The 24547-nt window shown below is 36.9% G+C and overlaps 1 protein-coding gene across 4 annotated transcripts in view; it reads right to left on the reverse strand.

Annotated features, from left to right (window-relative positions):
• The window catches only part of LOC121375103 (thymosin beta-like), a 77026-nt gene that overhangs the window by 43168 nt on the left and 9311 nt on the right, over positions 1-24547 (reverse strand). Inside the window, exon 1 of one of the 4 annotated variants that reach the window (XM_041502344.1) lies at positions 2979-3156. The exons of the other annotated variants lie outside the window; for them this stretch is intronic. The gene's annotated coding sequence lies outside the window, so the exon portion shown is untranslated. Of the gene's footprint in view, positions 1-2978; positions 3157-24547 lie in introns of those variants that run through there. 4 annotated transcript variants of the gene reach the window in all.

The following is a 24547-nucleotide window of genomic DNA, read 5'->3' on the forward strand; positions in this document are numbered from 1 at the left end:
ATCCCAAAGACAGGATAGCACATACCACTGACTTTGGTATACCAGTCGTGGTGCACTGGCTGGAACAAAAAATAGTCCAATGAGCCAACTGATAGAGATCAATCCCAAATCGACTGCTTTACCACTGGGCTACATTCCATCCCAAGATCTAAATAAAGACCCTAAAGTGTAAAGAGATCTTAAAAAAACAAAACAAAACCCCCACCAAATTTCAGGCCTCTTTTTCTCATCAAATTCTACCAGAATCGTTATGGATTCCCACTTTACATCAATACATGAGAATCCTCTTTTTTTTTAACAATGAGCTAAGTGACTAATGAAAAATTTGATGCCAATTAATACATAATTATTATATGGGCAAATAAATAATAATTTCTAATAGATGTTGCTCAATATCAGAGAACACATCTACAAGTCTGATGTTATGGGAATCTAACTGAAAACATTATTAGGCCATTTTGTAAAAGGACAAGGTGGGGGAAAAAAAACAAAAAAAACATTACTTGTTTAGTGGTATCTTGACACATACATCTAGATATATCATAAACACTGTTAGATGTCACATACCTGTATATGGTAACTACATCAGTCTACAGTGTCAGCAGGAACAAAGAGATCACCTTGCTACAACATAAATTACCTTTCCATTGGCAGTAATGGATGTATTATATCATTAAAACACATTCCAGCAGACACAGCAGCAATTATAAACCATTACCTTTGACAACACAAGGTCAAAGATATCAGTGAGAGCCATGAAGCTATCTTAAACCTCTTAGACAAAACACTGGCATTCAATACAGAGAAAAAAACAAGAAAAAGGATTTCTTTCATTTTCTATGGGACATTTGTCATGGTTAGAATCATGGCTTTGCAATTCACACAGCAACCCAGGGACTCTGAATGTGTTCTTTGTGGCTGTAAGCATGCTGTGGCCATGCTATCACAGACTTAGCCCATCAACACTGACCCACTTTTCCACACACACAAATATACATCTGTGCATGCAGAACGAGGCATTTGTCCCATTCTGCAGCTCAGTTTAAGCAAACAAGTGACTAAGTTAAACCGGATGAGACACATCTATGTGGAGGGAAGGAAGCTTTCCACTGTGACTACTGCATTGTCCATCTTGACACCATTCATTCCACATCTACAGACCTACTACTACACGAAGGCACATGTTGCTGTACATGTATTTCAACTGTGAAACAGTTAAAAAGGAATGTTCGGTTTACCAACATCTTGTAACAGTGTTTAATTACCGGCTATTAAAAGAAAGAAAAGAAATGTTTGCACAGAAAGAAAGAAATGAATTTTATTAATGATGCCAGTGATAGAAATAAGCAAAATTGTTCACTAGTCAACCAGAACAGTTTATCTAAAAATCTACTTGTCAGCCAATATTTTCACTTATTCAAATAAATGGTTGTTTCATACAAGTGCAAGGATGATGTTTTTAACTGCTTAAAAGGAAACTGCATAGAAAGTTTTACTTGTCCATAGGACAACCAATGAGGTAAAATTTGTTTGTTCAAACACATTTTTACTTGTCAGGAGAAACAGACAAGTGCTTATTTCGAACACTGGTTGCACTCAACTCATTTTAATTGTGGCTATATGACATAGAAAGAGGGACAAGATGAATGTTTGCTTTAAAAACATCTCGGAACAATGTTTAATCACCGGCTATTAAAAAAGAAAAGGAATGTTTGCAGAGAGAAAGAAATTAATTTGGTTTAATGATGCACTCAACTAATTTTAATTATTGTTATATGGCATCGGACATAAGGTTAAGAACCACAGAGATAAATTAAGAAAGGAAACCTGCTGAGGCAATATTTGTTTAAAAATACCTCTTCACATTTAAAAATTTGGCTATATATAGTATGATAGTTATTGATAAACACTTTATACTTATTAAGAGGTACAAAAGTGAATTTAGCAGGCATGTTCCTAGGGAGGGTGCATCCCAGGTACAACAGTGACAACATTTTATAATGTAAACACCAACAAGGTGCTTAATGGAGTTACACACCCTACACATTTATTTTTTACATTCTGCATGTGGGCCTGTTTAGAAAGATTTAGTCTACAATGAGAATAACTTAGATGACCGAGTTGGAAACATAACCTGACAATTTAGCCGTCTGCTGGCTGAAAACGAAACAGCTGTATGTTTATGATGATACTGATGATGGAGACACAATCGTGAGTGTTGGTGGTTAAAACAAATAATATCCATGTCAGTTACATTATTAAAATGGACTACACCAAACTGTTTATGTTTGGGGTTTTTTTTAAAGAACCCATAGGAAATGTTTGATCTAGTTTCTGTAAGCAGTGTTTCTGCCAGAGGGTAAAATTACACTCTAAAATCTCGGAAATTACTACATATATTTTTGTAATTTTTAGATGGACGATATAGTAAGAGAATAGATGTTTAAAAGTTGTCAAAGCAAATGAAATGCATTGATAAATTTTTTTACATTTCAAACCCATAAGCACCTCAGGCACCTGGTCAGGACACTCAGTCTGTTTTGTTTTCATTGCGCACCCTTATTATTATTTTCGGGCAGAAAGCCTGGTGAGAAATGGTTAACCTCCAAATAGCATTATGTCAACATCCATGTACTTCAATAACAATGAGAGTGTCAAGGTTTTACCCAGGCATGTGTTCGCAGTGGAGTCTGTGTATACAGTTGTACTATGTCTCTAAAGTAAATTAGTAAAAATAAATAAAAATAGTAACTATATTCCATAGACTTATATACAAATCTAGAACCTAACTCAAATTTTCTAAAACTTTACCTCACAGATGGGTCATGGCCAAAGTAAAACATCAACACAAATTACTACACCTCTACAAATACCTGCTAACAACTACACGACACTACATAAATACCAATTATTTTTAAATTCTCAATCTATTACATGTACTTCAAAGTGTAATTGCCAGTAAAATGTTTTCTACCTACCTGTACCAAGTAAATGATAATCTCAATTTGCTGACAGGAGAGATTCAGTCAGTGAATTTGATAGTAAACACCAGATGAAATAATATACTTCCTGATTTAGGCCAGAGCTATGACAAACAAGTGTAGATCACGAGACACCCACTTGACCACTGGGAGCAAAATCGTGTGTGTGTGTGTATACGTGGGTTCGTGCACATGGATTTGGAGCAGAGAGGACTAGGGGAAAGTATTTATAGCCAGGAAGACATGCATACTCGTTTTCAGGACAATGTATGTGTCACCATGAAACAATGGCAGGTGAAAACGTACATGGTGCAAATGGTGTTAACAGAAATGGTCATGGGAAAACGAGTACAATGTACAATGTATGCAGACAACTGGTTATTTCTTCAATATTGTCCTTTAAAAAAAGGTTTGTTTCAGTCTGCGGTAGATAAATAAATCCCCAAAACCTCAAAACCTAATATATACAGATATATTGGTACAAACAGTCGACTATAAACAGCTAGCCAACTGCAGGAAAGATTTAGTTTTTAAAATCTTGATTAGCAATATTCTAGTCATTTGAAAATTGATTAGGTCAGGTCATAGGGTTTACGTGCACATTCAGAACAAGCTGTTGTAGCGCATGCCTGTCATGGGTGCAGGTGTCGGCCTTGGCCGGCTCCTCCATTCTGAACAGGAAATGGATTGGGGGTGGGTGGGAGAGGGGGCCGTCCATGCTGGCAAGTGCAAGGGAGCACCAGCAGCCCGACCGCGGTCGGTAGCAGGCAGTGAAAACATTGTTTCGCAACTACTGTTTTAATGTTTTAAAATGGTGTAGCGATCTCTAAAACTTGCATCTATGCAAATAGCGATGTGATATACTGAAAATGTTCCCTGAATGGTCATTAGAGGCCACACTATTTTTTGTCACAAAGCATCTAATCAGTAGAAATGAGAGTGAGAGTGAGAGAGTGAGTGTGTGAGAGTGTGTGTGAGTGTGTGTGTGTGTGTGTGTGTGTGTGTGTGCGAGTGTGCGAGTGAGCGTGAGTGTGTTTGTGTGTGTTTGTGTGTGGGGGGGGGGGGGGGGGTTTGCCAGAAATAATTTTTTTGTTTATGGCACTATGGAATCGAATGCAACCAGTCAACTGGAGGTATAGGGGCTTCCCCCAGAAAGAAAATGGGTTAAGTTTAGGGTTAGGGGCAAGAAAATCATAAAGTAATGATAAGAGAATTAATTTTGTCAAAAAGTTAAACTTAAAAAAATTAAATCTGCCAAACATTTTGGGTATGGCGCCATACCCGTTTTACCCTCTGGCAGAAACCTTGTATAATATAATATGTACGTAATACCGGTATATATTACTGATATCTGATCAATATTTGGGGTTTTTCAAGATATAGCTGCAACAGCATCATCTATACCAGAAGTAATACCACACACCTCAAATAACAATATTGTGACACACTATTACACTGTGGGTCCAAATGAAGTTAAAGGTCGAAGTTATTACTTCACAAACAACTGGTGCTGAAATAAGCAGCGTTGCTCTGAATGAGTGGCAGGGCTTGTTTTTAAAACATTTGGGAGCAAAGTTGTAAAAGTTGCCTTGGTTAGATATGGAACTTGTGAACAAAAGAATTTAGGGTATTAAGGCAAATGAGGATGGACCAAGGCAGATGAGTAAATAATGTTTTATTTTTTATTTAAACCCAAATACACCCACCCCCCGAAAGAAAAAAGAAAAAGAATAAAAAAGAAAATCAAAAATCAATTCTGAAACTTTGGTCTGACTAGACAGTGACTTAGTATATAATGGGGCAGTGGTAAAAACGTTCGCCTGGCTGCGTATTCATAAACGTACTTAAGTCAAAATATGATACTTAAATACATACTTTAAGTATGTCGATAAATATTGACTTAAGTACGTTTATGAATATGGAGCCTGATGCATAGTTGCTCTAGGATCAATCCCCATCTGTGGGCTCACTGGACTATTTCTCATTCCAGACAGTGCAATACAACTGGTATAAGGCTGTAGTATGTGTTATCATGTCGTTGGGATGGTGCATATACAAGATCCCTTACTACTAATGGTCAAATGAACCACGTTTCCTCTCTAAGACTATATGTGAAAAATTATCAAATGCTCGATATCCAATAACTGATGATTAATAAATCAATGTGCTCTAGTTGTGTCGGGTTTTTTAAAGTGTATAACGTTTTTTGGCCTAACCATAAATCAATGTGACCATTTGAGATACATGTAACTTGAACAAATACTGTCAAAGTCAACATTGTGTACCTTACTGAATACCCATTCATATTCACTCTTTTATATGTTATCACCCTCTGTTGGTCTGCATGTATTTCAAGTAGTTTTCAATAACATTTCATAGACTACATAGCTGTTTCATAGACTATCTGTTGTCAAGTACATACTATCTGTTGTCAAGTACATATATTCCAAACAGTACGTTGAGTAATTCCTTTATCACTTACTTCCTGTCTCAAAACAGGAAAACTTTTATCTCTGGAAACTTAAAAATGTACATCCTGAATGGACATGTAGATAATATCAAAGCACAATTGAATGAATGTATCTAGTGCAACTACCTGGGGTATGTGATGTCCTGTGACTGTCATTTATTTTTAAGCAAAATAGCAGAAACAAGATATTGGGGGACCAGAACATGTACCATACACTAATAAATAATTTTTATTACATACCTATTCAATCTTATTATAGTGATAAAGACATTTTGAAACAGTGTGATAAATTTATTTTATATCACACATATGTGCAATCAGGACAAGAACTTTTAAATGGGGAATTCCCTTTTTATTTTTACTGCAGTTAGTGCCTTTTATTTACTGACATCATATATGATTTACAAATTACGTCACATCATAATTGAAATATTACACAAGGCTGCCATAGAGTATGTTTCTTAATACTAAGTAAATCCATGAAGAGAGTTTGATCATAGATTTAACTAAGTGTTGTTATTACGTTAAATTAAAAAAGTTTTTGTAAAAACATACAAGAAGGTATGTAATAAATACAGAACTTCACATATGTTGTTTTCGCTTCTATTTATTGCACTTGTTTATTTTGCGAAAGAACATTCTTGCACAAAATAAACTTGTGCAATTAATAGGAAGCGAAAACAACGTATTTGAAGTTCTGTATATATATTATTAAATCTGTATTTTTATCACATGACTTTCCATAAATATAGCTTATCGCATGATTTTCATTAAGCTAACCGGTTGTTTTTGTTAACGAATTATATTTACATAGCTATTAAAATTCTGATGTTTGGGAACTTTGAATTTTAGAATGTAAATGTTCACTACATAACCGATTGGCAGTTTGTGTTAATTTAAAGTTGTGTAAGCGTCACGCGAACAGAATGACGGTTTGTGTGAAATATTGTGCCATGAAAGTGATATTGCCCTCATAGATTTATCCTTGGAAATAAAACAAAGAGGAAACAAAATTGCATCTAATTAATGAGTTCGCAGCATAACAGAACATTAATTTTAAATGTTTACTTCCACATTCCTGTGCTTGTCGTGTCACATCATAGGATTTTGTCAATTCATATGAAGCTCAGAAAATATTTTGCAGATATTTTAAGAATACACCTATTAGCATATGAGTTTTAATTCATAAAATAATTAGGCCACTATTGACCCATAAGCGAGGCACCAATATCATGTTTTATTAACCTAAGAAATTGATGTTGACCTCGGTTCTTGGCCTCAGTGAGGGCAATAGGTTTATAAATATGATACCAATAAATTGATATTGACCTCAGCCCTTGGACTGTCAATATCAATTTCTTGGGTCCATAAGAAATTAACCCGCTAAAATTAACCCAAAAAATTTATGTACGCTCATCTCATCGTCTATTTACCCAAGGCCAAGCTAGTGATTCTGTTATATTTTAATTTAATAATGCTAAAATACATCTCAGGGGTCCTAATTTTCCACACACTGTCCCCGACCCTCCACTCACAGGGCGATCAGAAAAGTTCGCCAAATTTGGCGAGTGGCAGATCTAGGCCTAACTCAACACGAGCTGTCTTTATTTCCAGCAGGCCATATATATTTTAGCAAGCCATATTTCTTTTGGCCCATTTTAAAAAAATAAAAAATAACAGCAGGTCATATTTTATTTCCTATGTTGAACCCTGTTCAAATATACATTATTAGCAATGGACAACATGAAGGGACCATGTTAGTAGTGGAGTTCATTACAACTTATACAAGTCTTTTAATAATAGTTTGTCCTTTCAAAGTAGACTCTGCCTTACTATACAGCTCACCGTAACCTAATGATTTTTATTTGTTTTGTGTTTAACGACACCACTGCAGCACATTATCAATTCATCATCGGCTATTGGATGTCAAACATTTGGTAAATCTGACACTTAGTCATCAGAGGAAACTCGCTACATTTTTCCTAATGCAAAAAGGGATCTTTTATGTGCACCTTCCCACAGACAGGAAAGCACATACCATGGCCTTTGACCAGTTGTGGTGCACTGGTTGGAACAACAAAACACCCAATCAGCTGAATGGATCCATAGAGGTGGTTCGATCCTGCGACACAAGCAGCTCAAGCGAGCACTCAACCGACTGAGATAAATCCCACCCATTAATTTAATGAAGATCAACTATCAACCGTAGTGGACAGGACTTAACAACCGACCATATTACAGGAGCTTCACAACTTAATCAAAGTGACACCTACTAGTTATCACAATTCTTCTTCTGTCAGTTTGATTGCTGTGTGCACAATGCTATCTCTGAATTAATCTGGCACAACAGTGGCAGACGGCCCACATGGAATATTTAGGGGTTATGGATTATATGGACAGGCCGATTACAAAGTGTTATTGGTAAGGTTCAGACAGAGTGCTTCACTTCCTGTACCAGGCAACTTCCAGATGACTAATTAAAAACAGCTGGACAATGAAGTGATGCAGACTTCATGAATCACAAACAGGATTTTAACTGTCAACAAAAACTGTTAAGTCATATTTATGCATGCACATGACTATATATCTATATATATGTAGTGTGGGACAGGATCTAGCTCAGTCGGTTGAGTGCTTGCGTCGCAGGATCGAACTACCTCGGTGGATCCATTCAACTGATTGGATTTTTTCACGTTCCAACCAGTGCACCACAACTGGTTACGGTCGTGGTATGTGTTTTCCTGTCTGTGGGAAAGTGCATATTAAAGATCCCTTGCTGCATTAGGAAGAATGTAGCAGGTTTCCTCTGATGACTGAGTCAGAATTAACAAATGTTTGACATCCAATAGCCGATGACCAATTAATCAACATATCTGTGTGGTCCTTAACATTATATCCGACGCCATATAACCATAAATAAAATGTGTTGAGTGCCGTCGTTAAATAAACCATTTCCTTCCTTCCTTGCCTTAGCCCATGTAAACTAAAATTAATTCAGGCCAAATAAACATGATTTATATTTTTCCAAGTCTCATGTACTAGCTTTGCTTAGTTGCAAACCTCTCCCTCCATAATATACTAAAACGCAAAAGAAACGCAGGTTCTCATTAAATTGGATATAAAATATTAAAAAAACAAAACGAAATGAAGATTTCAACATTTATTTTGGAGCTACACCAATTCGGCACACATTGGTGTTGGAAATTTTTGATTGAATTCCTTTTTGGCTATTGTTTCATGTCATAAAGTAGGGTGGGGGTCCATGTTAAAAATGTGAAAGAGACGACCTGTAGCATTGTCAAAGTCAGTATCGCGTGTGACCACCCTGGGCATTCAAACAGGCAGTGCAACGTCTCCTCATTGAGTTGACAAGCCGTTGAAAGAATGCCTGAGGGAGTGAGTTCCATTCATGGACCAATGCTGCCTCCAGCGCCTGCATATTCTGAGGTTGTCCGCGAGCCTGAAGGCGACGTCCGATTTCATCCCAGACGTGTTCGATAGGCGCCATGTCCGAGATAAGGCTGGCCACGGCAACGTTGGGATGTTGTGCTGAGCCAGCAACACCTGTGTTGCCCTGGCAGTGTGCGGCCTGGCATTGTCTTGCTGCAGCAAGCGCACACGTGGGTGAGCGGCAAAGAAGGGAACGACGTGATTGTTGATGACGTCATTTTGGTACACGGCGGCATTAACGCGTTGTCTGAACACATGAAGTTGTGTTCTGTGGTTGAATGAGAACCCACCCCACACCATCACACTACCCCCCCCGCCCCATCGGTCGGCCTGCAGAACGCAGCAGTCGGGAGTAACGTTCATGTCGACGTCGCCATACTCGGATTCGGCCATCAGCGTTGGAAAGATTGTAACGGCTCTCATCAGTAAACAGAACTTGTTGCCACTGGCCACGTTGCCATCTTTGATGTTGTTGCGCCCACTGTTGACGTTGTTGGCGGTGCCGAGGGGTCAATATTGGTCCCACATAAGGACGGCGGTTACGGAGTCCTGCTGCCCTCAGACGGCGTCGGACGGTATCGGCGGACACTGGACCACGTGGACCACGCACCTGGTGAGCGGTGTTAGCTGCTGGCAGCATCCGATTCCTAAGGTGGGTCACCCGGATGTACCGGTCTAGGGCTGCGGTTGTCACCCTCGGGCGGCCGGTGCGTGGTCGATCGTTCACAGATCCAGTGATTTGGTGACGTTGAGAAAGGCGTGCGATTGTCGAAACATGACATCCCAATTGTCTGGCTACAGCAGTACGGGTCTGTCCGGCTTGCAACATCCCGATGGCCATCCCTCGCTGGAGTTGCGTCAGTCGCGGCATTTTTAAAATGTGATTCTGTTGTCTGTCACTACTCAAATTGAATTTATGCGATTAAATCCAGGTGTGTAGGCTTTATAAGCATTTCAATGAGTGTGTTTGCACTGGATTCATGATACGGATGATCCAGCACGTGCAAACAACGTGTTTTGAGAATTCGTGACGTCACACAGGTAATGAAATTGACACGCAGGTGGGACTGTGGTGTGGGTGTGTGCCATGTCCTTTAACACAGTTGAGGTTCAATTCCACCAAAGATACTGCTTTACAAAGTGCAATTCTTTTGCATTTTCAGGACCTGCGTTTCTTTTGCGTTTTAGTATACTACAATTAAAAACAAGAGGGGGAAAAAAAAGAGAAGCAAAAAACTATTTTGAACTACATATATAGTATTGGCTTTGGGCAAACTAACATTCTTTTAACGGTAAGCTAGCTCACATATTATACCATATGATCAAAGAAACAGCAACAGCTGCATTCCACGCCATTTTTCTCTACAGCTGAACCATGGTGTATGGTTGACCATTCATGGAGAAAATGGCTCAATAAGATTTGCATTTCTCACAGGCAAAGAGTTGAATCGAGTCTCACCTCAGCTCTTTGAATTGGATTTAATACTAGGTTTGATTTACACATCCAATAATCTTGTGGCAAAAAAAAAATGAAACCATTGTCGCTACAACTCATGCATGATTTTCATTTCAATTAAATTAAAGTTTAGAATGTCTTAAATGGTCTAATACCCTAATTTGAAGATTTTCAATGCTGCACACTACCGTGTATATATGTCATGTAAACTGGTATAACCATGTATTAACTTAAGTGACAGCCTGTGAGGTATTTCTGTTATGAAACCTTTTGTGTACGTGTGTACTACCATACACATTGTATATACTCGGCTCAAATGTGAATGTTTAAGGCCGATTTTAAGACACTGATATACAAAGATGAATAGTTTCACGGTAGTGGGGGGGGGGGGGGGGGGATGGAGGGACATAAAATGACAACATGAGGTGGTAGGTGGGGGAGACTAAATGGCTAGGCTATTACAGACCTTGCTTTTTACGGTGCGTGGGTACTATCGCGCTCATACAGCACACGTAATTTCAGTTTGACGAGTGTGAAAAACAGTGCACATTATTTTAATGCACGTAAAATAGATGGGTATATTTATTTTCACTGTTAACAAAAATCAACAGTTTTCTTGGCTCATTTAGCTGATAGGAAGGTCCTTTTATTAAAAATAAATAAATAATAAAAACATGGCAGTGGCTTCCATGCAGTCGTTAAACTGGTATTTCTCTTTGTTGAACAAATTGGGAAATACTAGTTTAATAGATAATTTTGTAGACTTACCAATCAAAATCAAAATAGGCTACACTGCCTATTTTATTTATTTTGGAGAGTGATTTTTCACTCGCCTTAGCATATTGAGGTGTGCAATTTTCCACTCGCCTATAATTTTCAAAAATCAAGGACTGCTATTAGCACTGAACCCTCCCCAAGTTTAACTGCTCATTGTGTGTAAGGTCACTATGTACACATAATCCTTGTCCTGCCCAGGTAATTGATGTGTGTGCCCAAGCAAGAATGTTTGAACTTCAATGGAATATAAGCACAAAAACAAAACAAATGCACGGATGGATGGATGGATGGATGGATGGATGGATGGATGGATGGATGGGATTCGATTGGACTGGACTGGACTGGACTGGACTGGACTAGACTGGATGGATGGTTCAGTCCTATAGCAAAATAATACATGGCTATTTGTGAAGTGACCGTGGGTCAAATTGACTCAGCAATGGTGATGTCAGAGGTGGTATCCAGAGGGCACATGTTTGAACCTTAATTGGATATAGACATAGCAAAACTGTTTTCATTTGGGACAGAAATTGCCTCAGAGAAGCTAGGGCAGTATTTGAGGTTAAATGTCCTCTAGTAATAGACATTGCATAATTCCAAGTGGTAATTAATTATAATTATCTGTTTACTGTCATGCTGTATCCCAACTCAGACAAGCATATTCAAGACTGAAGATGTCTTCAAGTTTGTGTTACTCTAACAATGATCATGGCATGGGTGGTAAAGTAGACTAGTAGTTTTGTCTTGTAAATGAAAAAATCTAAATATCTGAATAATATACATGTAATTAGTTTTTGTTTGGTGTGAATATAAGCACAAAAATAAATTTAGTTAATTAATAAATGTTGTTTAAAGGGCAGTTTGGTTTTGTGTCCATGAGTCTTTATAAACCAAATTATGTATGTGTTCAAGACCTCTCTCAACAAAAACTTTGATATACCTCATGGTGCACTAGCTGGAACGTGAAATAGCCCATTGGGCCCACCAACGGGGATCAATCCTAAACCAACAGCACATCAAGTGAGTGCTTTACCACTGGACTATGTCCCACCCTACTCATTTTAAAATGGAACAATTAGATGACCGTGTAACAAAGTTTGACTTTCAAATATGATAAATCATGAAATAATAATTACTTGAATTGCGCTATATATTTTTTAACTGAATTTTAAACATTCAATCATATCCAGCTCTTGCCTTTAAAAAAAAAAAAACCCATGACATTCACATTAACAATTAAATCGGCACCCTGCCCTGTCAAAATCCATGCTGGAATACTGTTGATAACATCAGCCTCGCTATATAGCTGCATGTATGACAGTATGGTAGAATCCTGTTAATGTCAAGGGAGAGAACGATGCTTCAGCACTCCATTTCAGATGGGATTGAATTCCACTTTTCTATATACCACTCCACTCCAGGTTGCACCGCACCAAATAAAATACTTCCGGATCGAAGCTGAAAGTGCACCGACAAAATCTTACGGAGTTGGAATTGAATGGGCTTGTAAATACTGATTTAGCTTTATATTTCAAGGCTTGTATTTCTATTTATTTCGTATTTCCCGACACCGCCACATTAAAAATCATAAGTAGGCGGGAAAATAAAATAAAAAATTGGCTGAAAACTGGGGTTTTTTTTGTTTTTTTTTTCATTTTGGCAAAATTATCCGTAATCCAAAAAAATTAAAAAGTGTGGCCTCAGGGTTTCTAGATTATGGTAGCCCCACTCCCATGGTTAGTGATATTCAATATTGGGCTAGTAAATAACTACTATTACCATGCCTGACAGCTACATGTAGTGAAAACAAGTTGTCAAATGCTGCATTTAAGTCTATTTTGTAAATATGGATATCCTGCACCCCAACTTTGTGTTTTTAAGCTCTTATGTCCTTTAGGCAACATATTTGCTTATTCCTATTAGTAAAATTGTACTTACTTAAAGTAGGGCTAGTGAATTTTTAATCATGTCTAATAAAATTTTAAAATCACTGATCCCACAGATAATGGATTTTTATAACATTTCAAGAAACCCTGATTATTAATAAGTTATAAAAATAGGTGTTTTACTTGCTAGATTATATCATATAATATATGCCTAGAGTCTGTATAAACTGTCACAGCACTTCTACAACACAATGTGTAAACTATTTACTTTCCTCCACCTGTTGCAATCGGAAACGTATCAATGACATACAGCCTGACTTAACTGACTCCAGTTGTAAATCAATCCACCAGCCAGACACAATACCTTACTTATGAAAATGTCATCAGGGTTCGTCAAACTCGTAGCACTCATCAGACAGGATTTATTAGATGATTAACAAGTAAACATAATCGTGATCTTTTGCATACAGCTTATTGACACATGATACATGCAAAGCCGTATGTATGACAATAGTACTGGGCGGTCTTGATTTTTTTTATTGTTACGGCCAGTTGATACAATGCTGTAGTAACCTTACAACAGTGACCGTATGCCATCATGGCTGGTATTTGCACCCACATGACAAATTTCTGTAAAAAAATAAATGCTCACAATATAAAGCAAGCATTCTGAGAGTATAATGCTAAAGTAATACATGTCCCCTCAAAACCGATTTAGACCTTAGGGGGACTGGGGCAGAGGCCCAGGGCACTTCAGGTTCTGGGGCCCCTCAACATAGAAATTAAATTACATGACAAATAAAAAAAATGAACTAATTTTATAATTATTACTCTTTTTTTTTTTTTATAAAGGAAGTCCTTAATCTGGGGGGCCCCTCTTGCAGGGTGGCCTGGGGCAATGGGCGTCTTAGCTCAGAACAGGGGAGATAATAAAACAGGTGGCGCGTCAGTCGTCAGGGTCCAACAAACTAGGACAATAGCAGTTTTTTGTTCATTGCATTGTCATTCTTTGTTATATCACGATCATAAGGGACCGAAACCTTATCGGCTCTGTACAGGACGAACTATAGTATACGCTGCAGTGAACGGTTAACAGTCGTTACCAGTTGACATTTGTCTATACGTGTACTGAGATAAGGGGGGGGGGGGGGGGGGGGGGGGGGGGGGGGGGGGGAGGGGGGTGCGGAGTCAATAATAATAAAGAAAATATATGTATATTGTGGATAATAGTATTAAAAATATATATAATGATGACGGCTCTGTACAGTACGTTCCTACACAGGGCGGTCTAGTATTTTATATACTTAGATATGGTGGAAAACACATTAACAGTAAAGGGAATAAATATATATTTTGTATCGTTCCTACACAGGGCGGTCTAGTATTTTATATACTTAGATATGGTGGAAAACACATTAACAGTAAAGGGAATAAATATATATTTTGTATATAAAGAAAATATATGTATATTTTGGATAAAGAATATATATTTAACATGTGCGTGTGTGAGTATTAAAAAATATAGTGATGACGGCTCTGTACAAGATGTTCCTACACAGCACAGTTCTGCACATGATGGTCTATAGTATACACTGCAGTGAATGGTTACCAGTTGACGTTTGTCTACATGTGTACTGAGATATGAGGGGGGAAGTCAGTAATAATGGATAATAATCAATAAAATATATATGAAAAGCACGGATTGTTTTTATATATCGTCAACGTCCCTAACTGCGTTATGCTTCAAATTCCGTTCACTTTGTTTTCTCGTGCACGGTTCGCGCAATCAACATCCGATTTGTTGTCATCGGCATGTCGTTCATTTATAAGGTTGTTCTTCACAGTTCAGGAACATTTTTATAAACAATAAAGTTAAGAAAAGTAAGTATCTAAATACAAAACTTTACAAACCCCTAAAACCATTAATTTTACTAAGTCGTTTTTGTTTATTTCTTAAAATTACCGATATGGGGTCCACTTGACTCATAGAAATTGACTTAAAATGGAGAAAGATGAATTAACATTCGGTGCGTGTCACATGACCTCACGCGTTCCAGATCAACAAGGCCAAAGAATTTAATTTTTATGATTTTTATGACCTCTGTTAGAATTTGTTTTCAATTATTATATTCGATCTGCAAAAGATATGCTACATTTTTGTGCCTCTATTGTAGTGAATAGTATTCATAATCCATTCATAACAGTTGTAAATAATTTTGAGTATATAAATTTTGTTAATTTAGAATCAATTCATTAAAAAAATTATATATTACAAAATATGCGCACGTATGGACATAATGCCTGTCAGTATTGACATCAAGTGTGAGCGATATGTGTTGATAAAACGCGGAAATTTTTCCTTTAAAAAAATTGAATAAATTAAGTGTTCGGCAACTGTACCTAATTAAAAAACATATTTTCTCATGTAGTTGTCTTAAAAATGGAAAATGATGAACTGCACATGCGCATTACGATACTTTTTGCAAACGCATGCGCCTGAACGCAGTTAGAAACGTCGCACTTTTTCCTGTTTACTGTAGGGTGTTTCACTTTTGTTTACTAGAATGAAATCCTCGCTCAATTGTTGATTATTTTAATTTAAATGATTAAAATCTATTTTGTTACACGTATCGTAGCTAAAAAATGTAGAATAATATTTCCGTAAATATCGTATTCGTGTTTTTGTTGTTAGGTGAACGCAGTTTGGGATGTCGATGGTATAACGTGTGGGTGTGTAGTATTAAACAAAAAATATATATATAGTGATGACGGCTCTATACAGGGCGTTCCTACACAGGGCGGTCTAGTATTTTATATACTTAGATATGGTGGAAAAGACATTAACAGTAAGCATTAACAGTAAAGGTAATAAATATATATTTTGTATAATACTCAATGCATTCATGTTGACACTGTATAAAAACTTTACCACATAAAAACTCAACTTTGCCATCCGAATTTTTTTTATGTACTTTTCCCAATTAGATAGACAATAAGAAAAATGCAACAAAACACATTCTGATATTTAAAATATTACTTTACTGTTAAAACAAACTGATACGTAATTTCAAGTCACTCAGTTGGTCGCTTATAACCTGAAGCCAGTCAGAGACAAACCAGGTTTCTGGGACCCTGTCGATCGTCGCGCCATCTGGAATAGAGTTATCTCCACCTGTTTCAGCTAAGACGCCCATTGCCCCCTTATAAATCAGGCACTGTGTTCCCTACCGGCATAATATTTTTTGTATTTTCTAAGTTCAAGGGCCATAACTCTGCCAAACCTGATCTGCAACAGTACCTGATATGTAAGTTACTAAGCGCTATATATACTCAACGACAAAAGTTTAGCTAATATTAAAAGAAATGGCATAACATTTATAAATTAACCTATTTTTATTAATTAGTATTCACATCTGAAATTTTTACTATTTACAAACATAAACTCAGCAACCTTTGCCTTAACACAACAGGAGGACCTGATTTTCTTTTACGTTTATTCAAACCATGGCAAATTTAGACATCATAAAAGATTTGCTAAACCTTCGTTGTTGAGTATATATATATATATATCTGTGTGTGTGTGTATCTGTGTGTATATATATATGTGTGTGTGTATATATATATATATATATATATATATATATATATATATATATATATATATATATATATATATATATATATATATATATATATATATATATATATATATATATATATATATATATATATATATATATATACACACACACACATATATACACACACATATATATATATATATACACACACACATATATATATATATATATATATATATATATATACACACACAGTGGACTCTGTCTAAACCGGATTCTGTGTAATCCGGATCTCTGCGTAAACCGGTCCATTTCTACAGCCCCGTCCAGCTACCGATTATCTCTTAGGTATAAATCTCTGCCTAATCCGTACTCTGTCTACTCAGGACTCCGGATCAAAAACCAAGAACGAAAGAACCGTTCATGCATTAATTACCTCTGTCTACACCGGATTAGGATTTGACTGACCGACGGACTGCTTAATTAGTTGGACAATGATCGTCACTTGCCGAGTAATTAGGACGCCGTCGCAAGATCAAATGCAAAATGTAATCACACTCGTGTGAAGTTTACTCTTATTGCGGTAGGCCGTTAGATCTGGATTTTGTATTCAAATAATTTCGTCCGTATGAATAAATAATGTTTTAGGAAATATTTTTTTTTTTAACCTAGTACAAATATTAGAACAACCACAAACACGTTTAATGTGCAGCCACTAATATTTTATACAGAAAAATATATTTGATATGTAATTACAATCGTTAAAAAGTCTCTGTTAGTGAATAACATCTTAGAAATTGCAGAAAATTCAGGAAGTCCCTTTAGGTATATTTTTTTATGTCTGTGAAATAATCGATTGCAAGTCTGGCTTGTATGACTGTTTCCCAACCATCCATGGGTTCAAATGTCATTGTTGATCGTGAGTTGTCGATAATTAAAGAACCATAACTCTGGATGAACTCTGTCTAAACCGGTCCTCTATGTAAACCGGACTATTTCGACGGTACGAAGTGAGTCCGGTTTAGACAGTCCACTGTATGTATATATATATATATATATATATATATATATATATATATATATATATATATATATATATATATATATATATATATATATATATAGATATATATATATATTTACTGAACAAAATAAGAAACTTCCGCTAACTTTGCTTGAACATAACTTGATGAAAACAAACCGGGGGAATAATTGTTATATATGCGTTTCAAGAGTGTTCCATGATGCATCGTCTGGTGCAAAAATCATGGCCATAGGTTAACAGAAACTGGGAGAAATTTTGACCAAGTGTGGTAGGGGTTAAAAATAAAAACACACTTAATAACGGGTATGACCACCTCTTGAATTGACCACTGCAGTGCATCGCAGGTGCATAGAATTGACTAAAGTGTTGATTTCTGCCTGTGGAATATTGTTCCATTCCTGAATGAGCGCTTGACGAAGTTCGTTGACGTTAGCGGGTGGGTTGGGACGACGCCTCAATCGTCTGTCCAGACTATCCCAGACATGTTCGATGGGGTTGAGATCAGGACTTTTAGAGGGCCAGTCATCAATGAAATCAATGTTATTTGTCCTAAGAAAATTTACAGTGTCTCTAGCTGTATGAGAGGTGGCATTATCATGCTGAAAAATCGAGATATTGGCGTTGTTATGGAACAGAGGAATGGCGGATGAGCGAGAATGTCATCGCGGTAACGTTGAGCATTTAAATTGCCATCAGTGACGACTAGTGGTGAACGATAACTATGGGCAGTGGCTGCCCAGACCATGACAGAACCCCCACCCCCGAAACGATCTCGTTCAAGAACACAACAGTCAGCATAGCGTTCATTTCTCCTACGGTAGACACGCACCCTGCCATCACCACGTTGTAAAGAAAATCTGGATTCATCCGAAAAAAGAACAGTATTCCAGTGTCGCCGTATCCAATGAGTGTGTACACGTGCCCAATTAAAACGATTTAGACGATGACGTTGCGTTAAAACCCATCCGACGTAAGGTCGTCGTGTATGTAAACCGTTCTCCCGCAGACGATTACGAACAGTTTGCCCACTGATTCGGTTATTATGAAGTCCAGGTGTGTTTAGCAGCAGTAGCAGTGGCAGTTTGGAATCGATTGCACAATTGCGTGTTCATGATATAGCGGTCTTGACCACGCGTTGTAACACGCGGACGTCCACGACGTGGCAAGTCGTTGGTGCTTCCTGTCGTTCGAAATCTTACGCGAAGATTTCGTATCGCTCGACTAGAACTTCCAACATGCCTTGCAACGTCTTCTGTCGACATGCCAGCATCCAGCATGCCAATCGCCCGTTTGCGTAAATTATTGGGTATTCTTGGCATACTAAAAATGCTACAATGTAAAAAAACATTAATTTTTTTACAATTTTTGAAGTGTTTTCGTTCACTTGACAACAATGTCAGTAAGACAAGTAAAACAAATTGACCAAATACTACACGGGACACGTCGAACCGTGCATGCACGTCACATTGAATTTCACGTTGTCGACGATTAACAGTGCAAAAATAATCGATAAAACTCATGAATCCTGATAATACAGCTCAAGGCTAATACTACCTATATAATTTCATTACACAATGAATTCTTTAACACAACAAATACTATATGTACAAATCGGAAGTTTCTTTTTTTGTTCAGTATATGTATATATATATATATATATATATATATATATATATATATATATATATATATATATATATATATATATATGTGTGTATATATATGTGTGTATATATATCAGGGCTCGAAATGCAGTGTTAGTACATGCACCGGTGCATGCTGATTTTTGCGTGTGCATGTAACTTTTAAAACTGGGTGCACGCGGTGCATGCTAATATTTTTCAAGTACTGCGTATTGCGTATACTAGTATCCTGTTCGCAACATGAAAACGATAACTTTTATCTTATGGGCGCATCCATTTTGTATCCCATAATCCTACTTTCAACAATGGCGCCCTTTCAGTCATTTCCGTGAAATATATTTGCGAAAATTGCCGGCAATATCTCGGTTATATCCGTGAACGGTATTAGGGAAGGTGGTCGAGACTGACTTTGGGGTATCCACGCGCATAACACAGTTGTTGTCGTCACTGACAAATTGAACTCCGCCAGATCTGTGATCAGTACAAAGTACCGTAACTGCCTTGAACATTTTCGACCTCCGATATGGGCACTTGATCAGATGATTGCGAACGTGCAGGTGCGTTACTCGCATAGTTGACTCGAAGTCAGCCAGTGATTATTTCAATCGCAACTTCTCGTCGAATTCCGTAGGCTAATTTATATTATACCAACAGATCTTATCGAGTTAAAAAAGTTGATAACTTGCTTAATACAAAACACAAATATTCGTACGTTTATGTAATAGGCCTATTATAGATTTCTGTAAGGTGTTTACGTTTGGTGAAATTTTCAGATTTGATCAAGAATCAACAGGATTTACCTTATTTTTGGTGCATGCAACTTTTTTTTCAGCATGCACCTGGTGCATGTAGATTTTTTCATTTTTCATTTCTAGCCCTGTATATATATATATACACACACACACACACACATATATATATATATATATGTGTGTGTATATGTATATGTATATGTATATGTATATGTATATGTATATGTATATATGTGTGTGTGTGTGTATATATATATACACACACACACACACACACACACACACACACACACACACACACACACACACACACACACACACACACACACACACACACACACACACACACACACACACACACACACACACACACACACAATTTCAGCTTCATATCTTGAAGGGCCACAACTGTCAAAAAAGGATAAATCGCCTTAAAAGACAAACTTGATTTGTAACAGTACTTGATAAAGCTATACACAAAATTTCAGATCAATATCTTGAAAAAACATCCGAAAAACTATATGTAGTACGGACAGGACAAAGACAAAACCTATATACATCGGTTGGGCCAGTGGAGGACTATCAAGCAAACATACATAATACATGTACATGTATCTGGGTTTTACAGATTTCATTTTACTTGTTCTTGGAAAAATATGATTTTTCTTTCACATGAAAGATTTCATCATTTTTATATCCCATTATATGTAAAATGAGTACCTATTAAGTCTTTGACATCATATTGACTAGATTATGTGATGCCTCCCCACACCCATTTTGCATCAAGCAAAAATTGTAGTGCTGATATATTTATAGGTTCTGTGACCCCCTACTACTCAGACACAAAGTCCAACACTGCTAGGGCGACTCTACTCCCCCCATCTCTAAAATGCACATAAAACCGTGGAGAATAAATGAAACTGACCCCCCCCCCCCCCACCCCACTGTACATGAGGCACAACCTGTACCACTGACATAAAAGATTTTGTGACCTCCATTACTCATTAGGATCAAACTACATGTGCCACTGTGCAATAAATTCCACATTGTACATGAGTATTTTACTGCCTCCGTCTGCCATGCATGAACTTTCAACTAATTGCATGTCATAACAATAATCTGCATACGAGCCACACAGGTCTAGGTCATGGCTTGTGTTATAACTGAGCTGCCTTTAATGGACCTTTCATTTTGAAAACAGACAACGGTCTCCTATATGGCATACATGTATGTTCAAAACCAACCAAAGGTTTTACTTGTCAAACAATGAATAACAATGAATTAAAACTGAATGTGAGTAAAATTAAATTTAAACTAAGCAACACATATCAGTTAATATCAGTGGTTTATTGTCTGGAGTTTTTAAGTTCCACTATCCTTATTCTTCATGTTCAACTATTGTTATTGTTTGTAATGGTTAATAATGTATCAATTTTGGTTTAAATGATACAAATTAAATGTTAACATTAATTAATAATGTGATTGGTTATCATTAAAATATTTCCTGAACAATATCACCACAGATTATAACTATGACCAAAATATCACTTTTGTTTTCAAAACAAATGAACAAAAGTTGATGTTACTTAAATTGTTTAATGACACCACTAGACACTGATTTTATTAGTCATCGGCTATTGGATGTCAAACATTGGACACGAAGTCTTAGAGAAACCCACTATATTTTTCCATTGTCAGCAAGGCATCTTTTATGTTTTTTTAGACAGGACAGCACATACACATAGCTTTGATATATATACCAGTAATGAAGCACTGGTTAGGATGGGGAAAACCCCAATCAGAGAATGAGTTCTCCGAGGTGGAACAAACTGACAAGTTTCTGGATTAATGTCAAGGCAAGTATCTAAGGGTCTTATAATTTATATAAGCAAACTGTTGTGCATATGCTTAATTCCATTCTAAATAGGAAAGAAGCATTTGTATAATGATACCCCATTCTATGGTTTAACCTATGGTTATCAAATATATGAATTGTTTATTTAACTAAGTCTTAAAAACTAAAGCCTTGAACTACACATACACTCCTGTCATTTACAGATCTACAGTATTGGCAGTAGGATATATTTTATGTTTTCCCCCCATAACCAGGACAGTACATACCACAACATTTTAAATACAGGTCATAAAACAATGGATGGGCCTGTATACATATTTACAACTGCCCAATGAGTCACTAAATACATACATACATGAATATGTCAAGTGAGGCCTAAATCACACAAAAAATGGCCCGACATCATTATGATAATATGTTCCTTGTCAGAGAAAACAGCATGGTTACTAAATACATGTATCACACACACACACCATATATAATATATGTATAATTTATGAATATTATGAGGAAAGGATGGTTTGTTTAATGACACCTCAACACCTTTTTAATCAGTTGCTATTTTGGTACATGTGCATGACTAAGACTCCCATCATATGCAGTCATGTGGGATAGAAAAAGTACACCCGAGGTGGTGGAAATTTCTACCCGGCACAAGCTTGCCGAGTCCACAACCGAGGATTTACTTTTTCTATCCCACATGACCGCATATGATGGGAGTCTTTTTCTCCCATCCATTCGATAAATAAACCATTATTAACACGAACAAACAAAGATTGCTGAAAAAGTAACTTCTTTATTTGACTATTTTATCAAATAAACTACACTATCATATTTGCCACGTCTGTTTCATGTGTTAAAATACAATTTAACACTTCAAATTATCAAGATAGCTTTTATAATAAAGGTTTTAATGACAAAATATCAATCTAAAACTAACCAACTCGCATTGAGATATGTCTTCATATATTACCAACGCCGTAATACTCCTCATGTTAAATTCAATGGTGCCATAGCCCATGCAAGACAGATTTATTCAGCATGGGCTGACATGGAATGGGTCTGTCTTGCATGGCTAGAGATGGGAGAAAAAAAAGGTACTGCATCACAATCTCAATATGATGTACAGTGTAGTTAGAGAAGAAACCCACTGCAGCCACATACATTCCATACATTTCCAATTATGGCCATTTAGTATGTAACCTATACTGATGGAAACAAATATGGAAACACATGGTATTGTAGACCAACTGTAGTTCACTACTAGCATAGTAATGTCTGTATAACACCACAAAGAAGTCATATGGTAATGACTGTCTGTAATGTGAATTGAATGTAAAGAAGTTACCTTCCTTATACTATGAATGAGGGTTCTGGTTGCTGTCATTGTTTGTTGGTTTTGTTTATGTCTTCCTTATTTCTTTCCATCAGTATATTATTGTAATTCGACAGCTTAAATAACACTTAAAATTTAGACTCTAATCTCTGATGACATCACAGAAATGTAATTTTTATGACATTTCTATGATGTTAAAGTGCCACTCTAGTATTTGTCTTGAAACTAAACTCAAGTTTGTTTTATTAACACAGGGCCAGATCAAGAGACAAATAGGCGAGAGAGAGAGAGACAGAGAGAGAGAGAGAGAGAGAGAGAGAGAGAGAGAGAGAGAGAGAGAGAGAGAGAGAGAGAGAACGAGAGACAGAGAGAGACAGAGAGAGAGAGAGAGAGAGAGAGACAGAGAGACAGAGAGAGAGAGAGAGAGAGAGACAGATAGACAGAGACAGAGACAGAGAGAGAGACAGAGACAGACAGAGACAGAGAGAGAGAAGACAGAGAAGACAGAGAGAGAGAAGACAGAGCCTGCTGTCACCACAGATTTCATACTGAAAAAGCAGAAAAAAGTTTGTTTTGTTTAACATCACCACCAGAGCACATTGATTAAAATTAATCATCGGCTATTTGATGTCAAACATTTGGTAATTTGACATACTATCTTAGAGAGTTAGTTTACGCACTACATTTTTCCAAAATTAGTAGCATGCAGGGGATCTTTTATATGCACCATCCAAGACATTATAGCACATTCCACGGCCACTTGTGGGTACATTGCCTTGAATGAGAAATAGTCCAACAGGCCACCAACAGAGATCGACCAGGCATCACTGGGCTATACATCCCATCCCACCCAGAAAAAGCAGAAAGTGATCTTTTTTATGCACTTTCCCCCAAAAACATGAGTATCAAGGGTGATTCCTGTGACTCATTATATATAAGTACTTGTAAGTGAGTGATCTACATGTGTACACCTGAGCTATATCTCGCAGGAAACCAGAAAAGATATACTGTATGTCCGAAGGCCAATGTATTGAATGCCAGAATCATGTTGAAGTGTACTTTGATGGCTTCAGTGATCACCGATGGCTTTATTTGTAATTAGGGATGTTCCAAAGGTGATCTCATGGAGGCTGTGATGGAAAACAATGTTTTAATATACACACGATGATTAATTAATGTACAACCACCCACATATTATATCTGAATGTCATACACACTGTCCATAAGAATAAAGAATATCCAAGGTCCTTGGATGACCCCAGACAGTTCCAGGGAACATGTCCGTTTCAATTTTTATTTTATTTTTATTACTAGG

The sequence above is a fragment of the Gigantopelta aegis genome, chromosome 6 (assembly GCF_016097555.1).
Source record: "Gigantopelta aegis isolate Gae_Host chromosome 6, Gae_host_genome, whole genome shotgun sequence".
NCBI lineage: Eukaryota > Metazoa > Mollusca > Gastropoda > Neomphalida > Peltospiridae > Gigantopelta > Gigantopelta aegis.